The following is a 17,475-nucleotide window of genomic DNA, read 5'->3' as shown; positions in this document are numbered from 1 at the left end:
GCGGCGCGCGGCAGCGCCCCCTGCCGGCGCGGGGCGAGAGCTCCCGGTGGGCGGGGACAGCGAGCGCCCCGCCCCGCCCATTCCGGCACCGCCCCGCCCACTCCCGGCACCGGCGGCACCGGGGCTCCGCTCCCCACGGGCAGGCGGGAGGGGCTACCGGCGGAGCCCTGGCCCCACCCCGCCCCGGCGAGTCCCGGCACCGGGGCTCCGCTCCCCACGGGCAGGCGGGAGGGGCTACCGGCGGAGCCCTGGCCCCACCCCGCCCCGGCGAGTCCCGGCACCGGTGCTCCGCTCCCCACGGGCAGGCGGGCGGGGTTGCCGGCGGAACCCTGCCGCCCCCCTTCCCCACGGCACATGAGGGGCATGCGGCGGAGCCCTCCCGTTCCCCACGGGCAGACGGGGCTGCAATGAGGCTCAGCGAAGAGCGGGGCTGCTGTAAGAGGGAGGGAGCGAGCGAGGGAGAAATGCCGGCTGCTCCCAACCCCGACTGAAAAGACGCGACATCAGGCGCCTCTTAGGCAGCTGGCACAGGGCGGTTTCGCCCGTTTGCAGAAGCGCCTGTGGAAAGCACCCGAGGCCGAAGCAGACGCAAGGGGCGGGTTGCGGATGTTCTGGGTTTTACCTCGGGGGGCCGCAGTGGGCAGGCACTGGGAAGCCCTCTGCATCGAGCATCGCTTGCCTGCACCAGCCATCCAAGGAAGATAGACCCCTCTGGAGGAGTGCTGAGGCCATACATCTCGCTGCCTCTTTGATCAACTCCCAAGTCCCTCATCAGCAAGCAGCGACATATTTTCACACTTTCATCCTTCCCAGTAGCAGCACTGGGTTCATGCTGCTGCAGACGGCATGCACAGGTGCAGTGGGTTAAAAACAGTGCCCAGCCACCATTATTTGGCATGACAACTCAGTGCCAGAGGCAGACAGGCAGTTCCTTCCCTCCAGCCAGGTGTGGTGCATAGGGGACACATGGAACCACCTCTCCTCTGGGTCCTCTGGTTGCCTCTCTCTTCCTGCTCATTCCCTGCAACCTTCTGGGCTTTTTACATCACAGACCTTCACACCTCTCCCAGCCTGCACACATGCAAGTGGCAAAGCAAGACTGGGAAAGGTCAGCAAGAGGACCAGCTGCTTACTGGTTCAGCAGAGCCTGCTGCTTTCAGAGCTCTACCTTTAATTAACATCTGCCAGACTAGCTACCCTCCCTGCACTTGATGATGACTCCCAGTCTCCCCTTCCTTCCTCTATAATTATGTCCATGCTAGGAGAGACAAGATAGGAGAGGAGATGATGAAGCAGATTCCTTGGAGCTCCTCAAAGCCACCACCACGGTAGCAGCTCATTCCAGGAGCTGCCTGGTACAGCAGCACCTTAGCAAGCCCCAGCCAAGATGCCCAGACTTGGCTGTTACCTGCTCCTTTTCCTGCCTTTGGACCACAAAACTTACATACAACATACAAAACAGAAAAGTCTCCCTGGATAGTTAAGAACCAAGAGGGAGCCATCTGTGACAGTGACTCCAGCCTTCCCTGGGAAGAGTTGTGACTGACCACCCAGAAGCTCCTGATACATCCTACCTCTATGGGATACTGAGAATACAGGGCTACAAGATCCGAAGGATTGGCCTTGTCCTGTTTTTCCAAGAGGGAGCTGGTCCTAAGCTATGTCCAAGGCTCTGGGATTTGTTCGTTCCCACTGACTCTCCAGAACGCCAGCCCTAAGCTCAGACCTTCACAAGACCCCTGTGGGCAAGGCCCTCATTATACTCATGAATATGATTAATTAGGTCCAATTAACTGTACTGGAGTTAATTACGTGATTCACATTTAGCTGGGGCTGCCTCTTTGCGAAGCATTTCCCCAGTGGATCACTCCAGCAGATCCCCAGAGATAGAAGAGTCCAGACGAATTGTGCTGAAGGAAACGAGTCTGGGGCTGCTGTTTTGGGAGCAGCTCTCTGTTTTGCTGATCCACATAGCTATGGAGCGGGGAGCTGGTGGTAGTCCAGCATTTAATCCACAGACCTAGCTCACAGATTCATCCTGTATTCTCCCACAGAAAGGCAATGGTCCAGCAAGAAGATAGAAGAGGCTATGTTGCTACTGCTGAGGTAGACACAGGCCTAAAAAGATCTCTTCCCAGGCTGCTCTCAGTCCTGCCCATGACTATGCAGACTCCTGGCCAAAGTGTCCTTTTCTTCTGCTCAGACACTAGCACAGATTCTATCCCACAGTCTCACAAGTCCGTGATGTGCCTGATCTCCCTTGCACTGCACTCCAAGGTCTCAATCCCACTTCTGTTTTGGTGGTACTACAAAGCCATTGCTTAGGGAAAAGGGAAAAACAGTCAGCCTAGGAAAGGCCCCAGGTCTTCACCCAGCCCTGCAGTCAGCTGGGGAAGAATGGGCTCCTTCATTTCATGCTCACTGGAGTTTGAGCAGGGCAGCCAGCAGCAGCAGGCCACTGCAAGGAGCCTGCACTACCTTTGCCACCTCTGCAGCTGCCTAGACAGCGTGTGCCATTGTCTAGATGGAACTGGACAGCATCAGAAGTGCCCAGTTTGGTTTCTCCTTTTAAACAGGATCACCTTTCTTTATTAACTATCCCATCTCCAACAGACCAAGACTGTTCACCCACTGCAGTCACAAGAAACATGGAAGCTCATAGACAACACATGAAGCAATGCAGCCAGCCAGAGTCTCCTGCTTAGCATTGTCACACTAGAGCTGGGCACTGGCCCCCTCCGTACGCTGCAAGGATTTTCCTTTGCTGCAGTCCTAAAGGCAAAACACAGCCTGTGCTGAGGTACTGAGGGAGAATTTAATCAAACGGAGACATCCTCTTTCCAAATGAAAATATGCTGTTGTTGCTGCTGCAGCTTCAGCATGGCTGACAGACCATCATTTAGCAAAGACAAACTCCTGACATGGTTCCAGGGATCACAATGACACAGACTCAGCATCCTGGATGCCTTGCTATTGCTTGGATGCCTAATGCATTCCTGATGCCTGTATGTGTGCAGGCAGGATGCAGCTCTTCAAGTCTTCTCCCCTTCTTGTTACTCCTGAACACTCTGAATGCCAGCCTTATCCTGCCAATAGCTCAGATGCACACTGCAGCCCTAGGGAAATCATCTCAGGTCCACATAGTCCTGATGTCGCTGGAATTCTGGCATGGGATTCACTCCTACCACAGCTGCCTAGCCTCAGATGGCCTTTGCTACCTGCTCTAGAGGTATTTGGACTTCTCAGCGTGGGGCCCTGCTTGGCTGTCCCTGGTCTCGGGACACTGCTACCGAGAAAAGGCTGAAGTTTACCGGCGCCAGAGCTGTGAGGGAACTCCTGCCCCTGCCAGCCGTTAGGGCCAGGAGAGCCGGAGCCCAGGGGCAGCCTGCGAGGCCGGGCAGCGCACCCGCGGGGGGGCGCGAAGGGTTAAATCGTTCGGCGAGGCCACCAGCGCGATAAACGCAGCCATCGGCGGAGCCGGCGCCTCCCACCGCCCCGGGGCCGGACTGGCGGCAGCGGCGGCGGCGGGGACTCTTATCCTGATACGGCGCCTTCCGCCGAGCGCGGCTCTGCAAACACGGGGCGGCGGGACTGGCTCCGCGGCCGCGGCGCTCGGCGACACAAAGCACGCAGAGCCCTCGCCCGACAGCCGGGCGGGAGGGAGCGAGGGGCCGGGGGTCTCGGCAGGGATGCGGGATCTCCCAGCGGGGCCGTCCCGGGCGCCCACGCAGGCAGAGGCGGGCGCGGAGCGCGATCCCGCTGCTGGCTGGAGCGGGCCGGTGGCTCCCGGAGCTCCGTGCCCGCTGCCCGGGGCTCCGCGCCGCCCCTGCCCGGCTCGGCGGGACCCCCGGGCGGCCCCAGCGCGCCCAGCATGCGCCGTGCTCATCGCGGACGGGAAAACCATCACGCGGATGTGCCCGGGATGGGTGTGGGATGGCAGCTGTGCCGGGGCAGACACACGTTCTGCAGGCACGCACGAGCATGTGCAACCGCAAACAGCAGGAACAGAGCACGGCACATGGGCGCCAGCCCTAGAGCTACACTGTAGAGCAAGCGATCTGTGGTGCGTCGTACCAGGGAATAAGGAGATAGTCAAGGAAGGTACAAGAACAGCGTCTGCTGTCACTGCTACTACGGTCTTACAATAAGGCTGAACTAGAAACAGAGCAATCCCTCCCTTTGATTTATTTACTCAGTGCTTTTATCGCCAGAGGACGCCTGGAAGCCTGGTCACTGTAAATGTGCAAGTCTGTGCCAACGACTTGCAGAGCAGAGATCAGGAGAATCTTCAGAAAGGTCACAGGCCTGACACAAATAAAATTTTATACAATGTCTCTATTAGAATTGGGGGTCACTTGAAATCACCACTCTGTAAACTGGGTCAGAACAGGAAAAGTTAGCAAGCTGCTGTCTTGTGCCATCTTCCAGCATGACAAGGACTTGTTTTGGTGGTAGCTTGGACTACCACTTGAGAGCCCCATTATTCCCACATACAATCTCCGTTCTTAAGACAGTCATGTGCATCTTGTTGTGTGCAATGCCTCAACCACACAAATCTCTAGCTTGGGAAAAAACCTCTCCCACAGCATCTCAGACCTGTTTTTCAGGGAAGCAGGGCGTATGCCCTGGCACAAAGGACTAACACAGCCCAATTCACCTGCATCAACACTCAGCTGGCTGGCTAGGCCCATGTGCCTTGCACGTTCCAGCAAGGGTAACCACCTGAGTGAGGCCACAGGCTCTACCTGTGTGTTCAAGCTCTGTTTCCTAGGTTTTCACCCAGCCCTGTTTCATCTGTACCTCTGTTTCCCGAGACCTGTGTGCATTTACACAGGTCTGATGGTACTCTCAGGCCAAAAGTGCTGAGCACCTTGTCCAAATGCTGTGAGGACTCTACAGAATTTGGGACAAGAAAAAGGTTCTTCTTGTCCAGACCATCCCACCCCTGAGCAGCTACTTATTACTTGCATTTCTGTTCAGTGTCCTGTCATACTCCAGATATCTCCACCTTATCTGACAACCTGCCGTTTGCACGCATCCCTATAGACTCAGCGGAACTCGGGGACACACGGGAGGCGGCGGGACCCTGCCCGGTGGCGCCGCCTGGCGGACGCGAGCGGCCCCGGCGCGGCCCTCACTGCAGCCCGACTGTCCCTCTGTACCTGCTGCCTGTCCCTCTGTACCGCTGCCTGTCCCCTCTGTACCTGCTGCCTGTCCCCTCTGTACCTGCTGCCTGTCCCCTCTGTACCTGCTGCCTGTCCCCTCTGTACCTGCTGCCTGTCCCCTCTGTACCTGCTGCCTGTCCCTCTGTACCTGCTGCCTGTCCCCTCTGTACCTGCTGCCTGTCCCCTCTGTACCTGCTGCCTGTCCCTCTGTACCGCTGCCTGTCCCCTCTGTACCTGCTGCCTGTCCCCTCTGTACCTGCTGCCTGTCCCTCTGTACCTGCTGCCTGTCCCCTCTGTACCTGCTGCCTGTCCCCTCTGTACCTGCTGCCTGTCCCCTCTGTACCTGCTGCCTGTCCCTCTGTACCTGCTGCCTGTCCCCTCTGTACCTGCTGCCTGTCCCCTCTGTACCTGCTGCCTGTCCCTCTGTACCTGCTGCCTGTCCCCTCTGTACTGCTGGTGCCAAGAGGCAGCACTAGAGCAGGCACAAGAAACACCAGAAAACACGCTGCTTCATTTCATTTCCCCCACTTCTCCCTCTGATGATGCAAAAGAGATATAGCCATCCCTGAGAGCAGTGTGTGCACAGCAGAAGGGGATGTTTTAATTAACAGAAAAAGGAGAAACCATAGCTCTGGTGACAAATGCCAATCGGGGCTTTAACACCCAGGTGTAGAAGCAAGGAAATGGATTTCCACATCATGCAATACTATCTTTGTCTCTCCAGTTAAAAATGACCATTTGGTTACTTCTAATATTTTGGAGCTGGTACAGCATTCTGACCAGGTCTTAGGTACTGGGGATGTCCTGGGGACTGATAAGGCTGCCATACTATCCCCCACCAGGTCAAGCCAACCTGCAGTTTTCACTGCTGGGATATTGCATCCAGGTAAAGAATGGCAGGTGCATGCAGGAGCTGCTGGCACCACCTGTGGCTCATTGTACCATTGGCCCTGCAGAAAAAAGGTGAGTGGGCCCAGGAGGGCCCTTTACCCTTGAGAGCCTTCTCTTCTAAGTGGACCTCCTGGTAGCTGGAGATGCTGACCTGGGGTCTGTTCTCCTTTGTCCCTTACAGCACAATGCAAACCCACAATTTGCATCATGCTGCTGAAGCATCCTCTCCCTGTCATGAAATATTCATGCTCACCTCCAAAAGGGGTCCAGCACAGCAAATCTGTGTGTCCCTCTGCAGACAGGCAATCTGTGCTGCAGTGTGGCCATGGGCTTTGCTGTGAGGTAAAGCCAGATCCAGACAGCTGATCTCTGTCTTTGAGGAAATAAAATAGAGATGAAAAGAAGGAGCAAAACCTCAGGAGGTGCTTTGAGATTTAACCCTTTCCAGGCTGGAAGGCACTGGCAGATAGTCTGCACCAAGCAGCCTGAGCAGTGCAGGAGAGACGGGTCTAGAGAGCACCCAAAAATGCTGATGTTCTTTCTCAGGTTGGAAAGATTGTTCCTGACCCATCAGAGACTGGCTCTGATAGAAATAGTGGAAGCTTCTAGCAGCTTCTCACAGAAGCCACCTCTGTGGTTTCCCCCTCAAAAAAACCAGGCTGTGTTAAACCAACACAGAGAGATTTCCTGCTTGTTTCTGTGGGAAAGCTGGTGTGGTGACTGCTGTGTGGTTGAGAGGCAGGCAAGAGATGCTGTTCCAGCCTCTCGACTGTCACCTTCTTGCTGTCTTTTGCTTTGTTCAGAAAATTTGTGCTTTGGCCTCACAGATTAAGAACATGCACAGAAAGTTGCAATTACAATGACACATTTTAATGAATTGTCATTTGTTCACTTCTTTTCTCCTTAACTAATTCTGCCTTGGTGATTTCCAGTACAGCACATTTACTTAAATTGAGTAAGAGGTTGCATATGAAGGAGGAAAAGACAGCGGCAGAGGGGAGGAGCAAGATTTCAGCAAGGGAACCTGTAGAGGACTACCACTCTGAAATATAATCAAGACAAAACTGCTACACTTTTCTTGGACATGAATTGGAGTGGGAGGCATTTGTTACTGCCAATGCAGTTTTCTTCATACCCTGTTCTTCCACACAAGGTTGAATCGTTAAGCATTGACAGTGCATCTGTTAAGATTGGCTCTAGAAACCAAATGTTCTTGAAAATAAAAGAAGCATGTGCTTGCCCTTCATCTTCCCAGCCATTCAGCTCCCAGCACCACAGAGAAAAGCCACCTGGAGCAGCCTACATGCACACAGATGGCCTGAGATTGGCCATGTGAAGGGCTCCTCTGTGTGAAAGGTACAGCAGACTGAGGAACAAGAAGTTCCCCAAGGATGACATCAGTCTTTCTTCTGCTGACAATATAAAGCTTCAAGTAAAAGTCCCACAGAAGATCTCAAAGAAGAGCTCTTCCCAATGTTTAATTTTCCTCTCCCAGTTTGTGTTTTCTTTTTACAGCTGCATTTGTGTCCTACCACCCATGGCAGCGACCTTAGAGCACACAGCCTGAAAGAACCTCAGAAAGATCCTGCACCCAGCAGATAGCACTGGCATCACCACACATTAACAAGCACTGGGAGAGGACTTCCCAGGAAAGACAGGAGTATGCTCTTTCTCCAAGATCACAAACTCTGTTAATCAAAGGAAGGAAAAAGAAATAGAAAGGCCAATGCAGCCTTCCCACTTGACTCCCTTTAATTAGTAACCATCTGGTTTTGAGAAGAGCTGTCAGCCAATGTAGAACATTTGGCAAGCTTCCTCAGTGGCTGCTCTCCTAACGTCAGTTCTTCTTAGAAATGCTTTAAGCCCCAAGATGCCAAAAGGAAATGAAAAACAAAAGAGAGGGCACAAAAGTGAAAAGAAAGAACAAGTATGCAGTACAGCCCAGCAGACAGAGCAAGACATTCCCCAGTTTCACTTCTAGATCAGGGAGCAAACTACAAACACTGCTGGCCACCGATAGCCAGGAAACATTCCACCCAGCCAGCCACCTGGAAGAAACTTCAATATTCAAGCACCATTCTCAAACAAGCAATTACAAACCCCTCAACATTTTCCAGGAGTCTCACTGCTCAACTCAGTGTTCTGTCCAAACTCCAATTTTAACAGTGACTTTTTATCTTCCAAATTTTCTTGTCTCACTTTAATTTCTTTGTCCCAGCTACTGTGCAATGGCACTGTGTATTTACATGTGCTGCTCCAGCAGGGTATTCGTCCACTAGGAGAGGCATGGGCAATTTTACAAATCAAATTCATCATGCTTGGCACTTTCTCACGTTTTGCCCTGATTCTCCCTGATGCCATGCTCTGCTCAAATAGAGGGGTGCTGCTGCTGCTCTCCACCAAGAAACCCAGGGGTGCCAAGGGAGCGCTCCACCTAGCTTTGGGTGGCATCAGGAGGCACACTGACTGTTCTGCACAAGTCCTCAGGGACAATCTGACAGCACAAGGCCTTTTGGTCTTTGCAGGAAAATAGCCACACTGGTAGCAAAGCTAGGTAGCAGGAGCTCAGCTGCAGCATTTTTGTGAGTGCTGCCTTCCTCATTAAGATGCAGCACATGGCTCAAGTGGCTTTTAGATTACTCCTTCTGACTCTAGGACATCGTGTATGAGTCAGAGGCTTGCACACTTGCTTCTGATCCCTGTGAGTCCCCAGCACATGGCAAACTACATTTTGAACAGTTCCCTTAAGTTCTACATGCAGACAACCTTCTTTCTCACTTTTGCAAAGAAGCAGAATTATCCTCTTCTCTCTTAAATAGCATCATACACCATGGACCACTACCTTCTTTCCTCACAGATGCATTCAAATTCTGCAGTGCCCTCTTGTAAACAGGTGCATCACCCTCGCCTACACTCACAGCCCCTCTACTCATTCCCACCCCACTTCCCACAAGGTATGTGTAGTAGTCAGCCCCTTTCCACAGACTGTGGTAATGGGCTTCTGGCACAGCTGAAGGAGCAGAGGATCCCCCTGTTAAATACGTTAGCGCCAAGGTACAAAGAGGGATGATATTTCCAAATGCATTTCTGGAGGTCTCTCCCATGTGGCAAAAGAGTCAAAGACCCAAACCTGTGAGGTCCTCTCTCTGTACCTGCCCTGTCAGAGAAGCAGAGCTGGAATTTCATAGGTTTCTGACTAGTAAGACAAAAGCAAGCATATTAAAGCATCCGAAACCACCAGGGATCTGCACCTGATTAACCATCTCACATGTTTGCACAGGGGCAGATGAGTAGGTTTCAGCTGCCCTGATCTGCACAGAGTGGTGGGATATTCCTCACTTGCTGTTCCAGGAGCTGCACTAGGTTTGTGCTTGCCTAGAATTCCCACTGCTGATGGAGCAGCAGGAGCTCGGGAACGCTCTCACATCTGCTTCTTGTCTGAGGGAGGTGCCTAGGCAGGCCAGAGAGAAACACACGTGGGTGATCAGACCTAGACCACCTCTTCTTGACACTGCCAATTTACACTGAGGAACCAAATGCAAAAGGTTGTAGATACTGTTCCTCTTTTTCCCAGCCCTGGCGATGCAAAACTTCTCTCTCATGCCTCACCTTCAAAGCCTTTCTTCCTTGTTGATTAGCATTATGCAAAGTGCCCAACTGCCAATGCGACTTCAGGAAGAAATCCATCTATTTCTCCCCTTCAGCTCTTAATTAACATGTGGACTTTAATTACATTTCCCATTTTCATGACAAAATATGTCTCTTTCCTCCACTTGCCCCTCCCTGAGATCATTACAAGAGCTCTTAATAATAATCACCATCATCTGTCTACTCTGAGAGCAAGGCAGAGGGGCACTTGCTCCATCTTCCCAAGTTATCCTGTCCCACCTAGCCCCGGGTCGCTCAGTCCTTGCAGAGCCACATGCTCTGGTCCTGTGCCAGTGGGGAGGCGTGGAAGCAGTGCTAAGGTGTTGACAGCACACACTGCCAGGGCTGGACAGTGCCTGAAGGCTCTGGCTGCAGTGAAACACATTACAATTCAAGGGTGGACACAGAGAAGTAAGTTTGGGGAGGCGTTAGGGATTCTCTTGTTTTCAGAAGTGGGAGTGGGCCACCCTCCTGCTGAAGCTATATCCTCCCTCCCCATACAAAGCACAGCAAACACTGCTAGGGAGCTTTGCAGTAACTCTCAGCTGGCTTGCAGATCTAGGTAGTAAAAAAACAGGAAAACTTTCTAATAGACCTCCCAACTCTCATTGATTCAGCCACTAGAACAGCAATCACCTCAGTAAATCACAAAGCATCCATTTTCTGGCAGAAAGTGAAAACTGAGGAGGAATCAGTCCCTATCAGTCTTGATGGCAGCAGGCAAGAAGAAGCACCCAAGCATGGACCTGGTGCAGTCAGGCTTTCCCTAAACTCAGTGAAAGTAACTCAAACCACTACCATTCTCCTCACAAATCTGGGAACCTCATTCAGATGCAATCTGTCACAGTGGGGAGACTCAGCTGTACACTACATCGACCTTGTGTTTGCAAACGCAAAATTAAAATCAGCTCTCAGATTGACTATTTTATCTGAATGTGAAAAATTCACAAGGCTGCTGCTGGCTTTGTCCACTTACAGAGATCTGGAAAATGAGATTTTCTGTAGTTGTTACTTCACCCCTCAGGCTTTCAGTGCTCCTTGATGACAATCTCGATCCCTCCCAGAAGCTAACAGTAAGGTAATACAAAAGTGAATACCAAACTATGCAATGTTTTCAGACAGACAGAAGACAGAGAGCTGCCCACCACTTCCATTGCCGAGCTCTGAAGAATTAGCAATAACTCACACAGCAGACATGACATCAGGGTCTGGGGACAGAGACAGTAAGGGCAGCATCGAGGTGACCACAACACAAAAAAAAAATACACAAATGACTATAAGTATGGCCCAGATACAGTCCACAAGGCAAAGTCTGCACAATCCAAATGTACAGCTAAGTGCGTCATGCACAACTTCAACGGAAAGAAGAGCTCCCTGCAGAGCTCCATGCAAGGGCATGGAAGCTCCAAGCATGCCATGAGCACAGTGTGTCTGCTGCTTGCAGAAAACCTTATTCCTCCTAAGTATGGCAGAAGGGACAATGTCCCTTTAAATGTGACTAAAGTGTTGTCAATGGATCTGCCATGGTAGAGGAGTTAATCCCCCCCTCAGCCCCTCTCAGCCACTGTGATGGGATAATTAGATGCGAGGGCTCACCACAGATGATGCTCCAGTTGCTTAGCAACTAATGGTTTCCATAGAAACAGCAAAGCACAGCCTTCAGAGCAGCAAGTGAGCAGTGCAGCAGGGCAGGGAAAGATGCCTTAAACTCCTGCACTGATCCTCTCCTCCAGAATCATTCAAAGGCCTAGAGGTATTAGGGGAATGAGAAGGGGGTGCCTTAAAGATACAATATCCCTGTTTCAAGCAGCAGTGTTAAGAGAATGGTTTTTATCAGACTAAACCTTCACTGATATGGTTCTCCTCTCAGCGACTCTTAACTAGCAGGATGAGCAGGGTTGAATCACAGAGAGTGGTCTTACACAGAGGTTTAAGCCCCAACATGTGGGTTACAACATCCAGCTGAGTATGATTCCAGCATCAATTCTTGCACCTAGGGTCTGAGAGGGAAACACAAAACCACACACACAAATATATTTGCATTTTCAGTACTGTCACAAAAGCAGCCTTATACAGGCATCCAGCCTGGCCCTGAACCAGCAGGCAAAGGAGGTTTCCTCTAGATTTTGTGGCTTCACAATACATACAAAAGTGACTACAAAGCATGGAGATCTTCACCAGAATAAACAGAGGTCAGATTAATTAACCTTTACTCAAGACTATCATCTGGTACTTCCTTCAACATAACCAATTCCTACTGCTTTATTATCTCACTATCCTCCCTGCACCGAGTCAGCATACCACTGTTCTGAGCATCACAGCCATGACCTGCAGCACCTGCGCCAAACACCACGCATGTGCTGTGCAGCTGCACTGCTGCAGGGCACGATCCTGGCATCTTGTAAGCTGAGCAGAGACAAGCTCTGTCTGTATAGTGCTGAGAGGTCTGGGACACTGAGATTCAGTACCACGTAGTCTGCACCAGGCCAGGGATGGGCTGCATCACTGCCTGCTCACAAATTACAGCCCTACGCGTTAAAGCTTTGCAAACCTCTCCAGTTGTGATGGCACAGAAGGAAGTAAAGAAACTCACATTGCAAAAACAAGCCCTGCTTTCCTCTCCTCCAGCCTCACACTTGTGAGACAATCCCTTTCAGAGGGGGCAAGCAGCCTGTGCCCTGGGCACTGGCTGAGGCACCCAAACTCACTGCTTTTCTCCTCCTTGCCTGGCAGGAGACGGGCAGCATGCACTCCACTCTGCCATGTGCCATCTCTTCTTGGCAAGGAGACGGAGAGCAGGGCAGAGCCCTCTGTCCCTGGGGCAGTAGCTGTGCCAGAGACGGGAGGCACGTGCTGCGGGTGACAGTAGCCAGGCTGGACTACGGAACCCTGCGTGCATCAGTAAAAGCCACCAAACCCAGACACTGTGGCTCCTTCCCCCTCCCCGTCACTGCAGTGTTACCTGACCCTACCCACAAACCCGGGATGCCAGTGGCAACACCCAGGAGGGTGGAGCATCCACTGGCCAATTTAGCCATAGGTCTCCTTCCTGGAGTCCTGTCCTGATCCACCCAGTGCTTCAGGAAGGTACAGAGAGGCGACACTAAAAAACTTGTGGGCCATTTCAGACTCTGTCCCCTATGGCTTTCAAAGTGGGAAATCAAAGGGAAATGATGTGCTTTGTTCCACGGGGGAGCGGCGGGAAAGGTGAGCAGAAACGAGCCTGGCGGAACCGGTCGCTTCAGTCCTCTGCTAGCTCACCTTTGAAGTGGTTTTAAAAATCAGGGAGGAGGGGCAGATATGAGTTCAGCTCTTTTACTGCAACTTCACAGAATTTGAAGACGTGGAGGGTAAGAGGCCACCTTTTCCCCACCAGAAAATAGTGTATCCATTTAGAGAGAAGAGAATACAGCTAATAAAACAGGCTGTGATGCTCCATCTGTGGTGTTCTCACATCCTGAGGAGGCTATGAACAGCTACAATGACAGCAGCATCCAGCTATGGTACCATCAAAGACACTTCAGTCCTTGGCAGGAATGGGCACCCTGACACAGCCCCAGCTCCTGTGCCAGTGGATCTCTCACCACTCACAGCCTCCTCTCTGCCTCACGTTCCCCCCATCACTGAGCTTGCCCTGCTGCCTCCCTTTAACAGAAGGAGGGGTTAGGGTTCCTAACCCTAGCCCAGCAAATCCTGGGAGCTCTGTCTGTGTTAGACAGCATCAGCTATTTACTGCAGCACAAGGAACTGAAGCAGTGCCAACAGAGCAGGAGTGGCCTGGTGTGATGGTAAGCCAGGCATCTACTGTACACTCTGTGCTAGGAACAGGGGAAAATGGACCACTTAACTGGAAATTAATAAATTAATCTCTGTTCTACTATGGGGGGGGGGGGAATTATATAAACCCCACAGTTGCTTGGCATGACCAGTATCCTTAAGTGTCCCCACCACCTCCACTGAGCTTGCTTCAAAACAAATGCCATTGGCTGGGCAAAGCCCAAACAAGACAGGACACCCTTGATACTCTCCTGTTGCCACAGACAAGGAGATGTCGCTCTGTACAAATTCAAAGCTTTCAGGGGCTGAGGGATGCCAGAGCCATCAAGCCAGAGTCCTGTAACAACTCTGAACTGGAAGCCAAGTTATAGAGCGGCCCTGTCTTCAGGGGAGCTTCACACAACATTTTCCCCAAAACAGGAGCAAATACAGTCTCTGGCTTGCTGAGAAGACTCCAAAAAGCACATTCACATGAAGCCATGGCTGAAGGCGTATACCTACACCTTACACGCACACACAGAAGTCAGACACCCTGAGAAACAACTGAGCACACTCAGTTAAGACTCAAATCTGAAATGTTTTTCTGAAGTGCCAGGAGGTGGGAATCAGCAAAAAACAAGAACTGCCCTTGATCCCAACCTGCAGCTTCACAAAACTTCCCCTGTAGTAACCGTGGTTGCAAGTGTGCAGGAGTAGGCAAGACCTATTTTCAGTTAAACTATCTCATCAATCGGCTTCTGCGCAGGTACCACTCACCTGAAAAGAGCTAGCTTTGAAGAATCCAGATGTCCTGAGCCAAGGCACCTCCAGCTTGTCACCCCTCTGTTTTCAGCTTCCTTCATTATGCAGACAGCAATGCTGGGTACTTTGGCCTTCTGCATCTGACAGTAAGTTCTCTTCTATCTTCTGTTCCACATTCTGAAGCTAAAGAGGGGCGAAAAAATGATGCCAGAAGCATGAGCTCCAAGATAAACCATAAGGAACTGGCAGATTATCAGATTTACATTCAATTTGCCCCAAATCAGATCTACCAGTCTGATCAAAATCTCTCTGTGGGAATGCAGGGGTGGCAGGGCAGCACTCAGGGGTTACATGCTTTCATGCAGAATACCCAGCATTCAGACCAAGAAGATTAGGATTCAGTAACTGAATAGCCAAAGGTAAAATTAAGGCCTTTTAGCCTTTTCCTGTACTTCAGGGAAAAGTTTGTGGTTACAAATATAGTTAGGCTTTAAAACACTTTTAGGCTTTAAGCTGGAAAACCAACATTTCTGTGTCCAGTCTTGCCAGCTTCATTGAACAGACCAGGCAGACCACAGGATTCATTTCCTTCTTTACCTGTGTGTGTTATGGTAGGATCTCCAATCTCTACCAGTAACAAGTAAACATTACCAAACGGGGGAATGCTTTCATCGCTGCAGCAGAGGCAGGAAGTACTCACAAAGCCTTTTCACATCTTTTTTTTTTTGTTTTAGGAATGGTCTAAGTACAACTGTTTAAGGCTTCTCTTGGTGGAGCACTGTATCATATTACATTATATCTGATCCCTCCCCTTCCCTAGTCTTACTTACTGCTTCCAAACACCAGTAGAGACTTCTCCGAGGATGCAGAAACCCAGGGAAAGATGGGAGAAAGAAAACTGAGCAGCTGCAGCCTATTTATGCTAGCAGCCCTGAAAGTTCTGCAGCTGCTTCTTATCTCCTTTAATGCTCTGTAATTAGCTTTTGCTCCAGAGCCTGCACTGAGCTCCAGGGGTACCGTTTCCAAACAAGCTACAGGTGAGGTGAATTCAGTCACTCCCTGCAAAATGCCAGCTCACACGGCCTCTGGTGGCCAAGCCACAGGTTCCAATTATCCTCCTGCAGCATTGCCAGCCTGCTCTTCCCAGGGCAGCACAGAGAACTGTGTCTTCCCGTAGACAACTCCATCACCCAAATATTCCTGTCTTTTATTTACACTGGTGCCTCACACATTGCCCCACATGTCTTTAAAAGGCATACCTCACTGAAAAACAAGCAAGTCAAGAGACTTCATCTGCAAGCAAGGACTTTCTATTGCAGGACTTCTTCTACCCCACTGAAATACTCACACTCTTCTGAGATTATTAAAGTAACTGTATTCAGTCTAGAACTCTTGAGAGAGTTAATTTCTGAAGTACCAAAGTTAGGTGGGTAGGTGAAGTGTCTGTGTTAAGGTGCACGTGGATAATCACAGGCTTGGGGTGTTTCTGTGCCTCAGCTGATCATACACAGCTGTGTGAGGGTTTGGCTCCAGCATGGAAGGGAAAAGCAGATTTGTGGTGTGACAGGTCAAGTGATATGTGGTAAATTATTAAACTATAATAGCCAGCTCGTTTGAAGCACATCCCAAGGTTAAATACCAAACTCCAGTCTCAGGAAGGGACAAGGGCTTTGACTGGGGCATGCACAGAGCTTTTGAGGAAAGCAGCCAACCAAGTAGGTCCTGCTTGTACCTGAGGATTGTGACAGGGACAACAAAGTTTCAACTAATGCCTGAACTTTGTCACACAAGGTGGAAAAACCGTGTGTGACTGTAGTCTTTTGCATCTAGCAAAAGCAAAATCATACTGATTGATATTTGTGGATTGCCTAACAAGAACTAAGCAAACCTTGATACAATACAAACTCCCACACTATTGAAGAGGCAAAACTGAGCATCCTAGATTCTCTGAGAAGATTTTCTTTTCAAGAAAAGCTTGGTCTGGTATTTGACTTATTTTTCAGCATCTCATCTCAAAAGACACAAAGGGTGAGAATAGTGACAGCAAAAAGTGCAGGAACATTTGGCCCCAAGCCCAGCAGAGCAAACCTACTGTGGGAAAAAGCACCTTTACCTTTTCTTTCAATGTACAGAAAAAAAAAACCCAAATAACTCAAAGCCAAACCTTTGATGCAAGAGTCACAGAATTCACCCTTATGCTGAGATTCTCCCAACACCATGGCACTAACGTTATGGCACAATCATTCTCAGCAATTGCCAAAAGCAGCCTCTTTCTGTCTCCTTGTTCAAATGAGCAACAACTCCCTGATGCACTCCTCCACTACAAGCATAACCTCCATCCTCCTACAAAATGCTCAACATATGTAGAGTCTGAAATCTAATTCCTGCTGGTACTAAGCCAAGGATGTGATGATTTTGGTTTGTAGCTGCTCTGTTTCCATCCCCATCTCCCATCTCCCCTCTGTGCATGCAGAAGAGTCATGGCGAGTGGGTGAACAGGATGTTTGTATTGCAAACATCTGTCCATGACACAAACCAAGCCAGTACCCAGTCATCAGGACACTCCGTCTACGAGATGACACCCAACGAGCAGGGATAGGTGACCCGACCAGACAAGAAACCGTTCTAATGAAACCAACCTAGTGAGACAAACAAGAGAGGCTACACTAACCACAGTGCCCTCAGCGCAGTGTCTCATTGCTCAGCAATACCACACCTGCAGCTTAACGTGGATGATGACTGAGGCAGCAGCATCAGTGCCCAAGCAGTTGTTATGGCCCAATTAACAGTTGCAACTTTCTCTCTCCCTGTTTTGCACTGCGCAGGGCAGGGTGTGTAGTTAATATAATCTAAGTCACTGTAGCAGTCACAGAATCAATTAGGCTCGAAAAGACCTCTGAGATCATTGAGTCCAACCTAGGACTAAAGACTACCACGCCAACTAGACCAGGCGCTAAGTGCCATGTCCAGTCTTTCTTTGAGCACCTCCAGGGATGGACTCCACCACCTCCCTGGGCAGCCCATTTCAGTGTCCAATCACCCTTTTTCTGAATAAATTCTTCCTAATGTCCAGCCTAAACTTCCTCTGGTACACCTTAAGACTGTGTCTCCTTGTCTTCTCCGTGATTGCATGGGAGAAGAGACAGACCCGCACGTGGCTCCACCCTCCTTTCAGGCAGCTGTAGAGAGCGATAACCCCTGAGCCTCCTTTTCCCCAGGCTAAACAACCCCAGCTCCTCCAGCCGCTCCTCAT

The sequence above is a fragment of the Agelaius tricolor genome, unplaced genomic scaffold (genome assembly GCF_023055355.1).
Source record: "Agelaius tricolor isolate 1412-34295 unplaced genomic scaffold, bAgeTri1.0.p SCAF_29, whole genome shotgun sequence".
NCBI classification, from domain to species: domain Eukaryota; kingdom Metazoa; phylum Chordata; class Aves; order Passeriformes; family Icteridae; genus Agelaius; species Agelaius tricolor.
The sequence above is the reverse complement of the archived record's forward strand: the minus strand, read 5'-3'. Positions refer to the sequence as shown.